Raw genomic sequence first — 1,749 nt, 5'->3', positions numbered from 1 at the left:
CACTTCACAGGTCAGGCAGCCGCCATTTCCAGGGCCCACATGGCTCAATTTCAACTGCGTCACACAGGCCTAGGCCTTGCATAGCCACTCAGACACGCCATTCACTGCATAGAGAATCGTATACTGTGCTAGCTGTGAGTACGTACCTGTGGGTTGCTTGACTGTGTGCTCCATGTTGTCCTTCCTAGGCACCGTCCGCTGGGTTGGGCGAGGAGACGGATGAATCCTCCCGTGTACCGACCGCTGGTGGACCTGTCGACAATGGAAGAACGCCACATTATCCTGACCTACCGTCTTAACCGTGCCACTATCCATGAACTGTGTGCCCGGCTGGAGCCCGACCTGATGTCCCCCATCCGCCAACCCACAGGGATTCCCCCTCTGGTGCAGGTCATGTCAGTACTACATTTCTTGGCAAGTGGGTCATTTCAGACAACCGTGGGAATTGCTTCCGGGATGTCTCAGCCCATGTTTTCGAAGGTGTTATCCAGAGTGTTGTCTGCCCTGATGAAATCCGTGAGGAACTACATCATTTTCCCTGAGGTGGGCGAATTGGCTACAGTGAAGGGTGATTTCTACGCCCTTGGACATATTCCCAACGTAATTGGTGCCATTGATGGGACCCATGTGGCTTTGGTTCCCCCAAGAGACAGGGAGCAGGTGTACAGGAACAGAAAAAATTACCATTCAATGAACATCCAGGTGGTGTGTTTGGCTGACCAGTACATCTCGCATGTAAATGCCAAATTCCCAGGGTCAGTGCATGACGCCTACATCCTCAGGAATAGCAGCATCCCTTACGTGATGGAACAGCTACAGAGACACCGTGTATGGCTAGTGGGGGACTCTGGGTACCCCAACCTGTCGTGGCTACTGACCCCAGTAAGGAATCCCCGGACCAGGGCAGAGGAACGGTACAATGAGGCCCATGGGCGTACTAGGAGGGTGATCGAACGCACCTTTGGCCTCCTAAAGGCCAGGTTTCGCTGCCTGCATATGACAGGTGGATCCCTAATGTACTCACCTAAGAAGGTGTGTCACATCATCGTGGCCTGCTGCATGCTTCACAACCTGGCTTTGCGCCGCCAGGTGCCTTTCCTGCAGGAGGATGGTCGAGACGGTGGTGTTGTGGCAGCGGTGGAACCTGAGGAGAGTGACGAGGAGGAAGACGACGGGGCTGAAACAGACAACAGGGACAGAATCATTGAACAGTACTTCCAATAGGACACAGGTAACATTTCAAAGATAATTTAGTAAATGTTAACTACTCTCCAGCATCTCTGCTGCCTGTCTATTTGCCCCAGTGTATGATGACTGAGTTTTGGCTTTTCCCTCCCTATTTCAGATCTGGGGTCCCCACTACGAGTCCTGTGCTTCGTTTCCCCATGGACTACAGCTTTGTGGCAGCTGTTTGTTGACTTCACCATGTACAAGGACATATTTGCACTGTCATGTCAATTACAATCTATTGAAATCACAGCCAGACTCCTGATATTTTGGTGCAAAATAGGTGTTTATTGAAGTGCTCAAAATGGGATGGGTGGTTTCAAGTGGGTGGGGGCTATGGTGAAGGAATGTCCATGGCAGAGTCCAGAGTAACAGTCACACAGGTGCATTGTCCAGAGGCCTGTGGAGAGATGGAGCATGGGCAGTTCAAGGATGGACAGGGTGACAATGTGGGACAGTGGGATGACATCAGGTGGTATCCTTTGCTGGCGGGGGTCTTGACATCCTACTCTGTCTTCTTGC

This window comes from Pleurodeles waltl, chromosome 12, assembly GCF_031143425.1.
Source record: "Pleurodeles waltl isolate 20211129_DDA chromosome 12, aPleWal1.hap1.20221129, whole genome shotgun sequence".
Taxonomy (NCBI): Eukaryota; Metazoa; Chordata; class Amphibia; order Caudata; family Salamandridae; genus Pleurodeles; species Pleurodeles waltl.
This window is presented reverse-complemented; position numbering follows the sequence as displayed.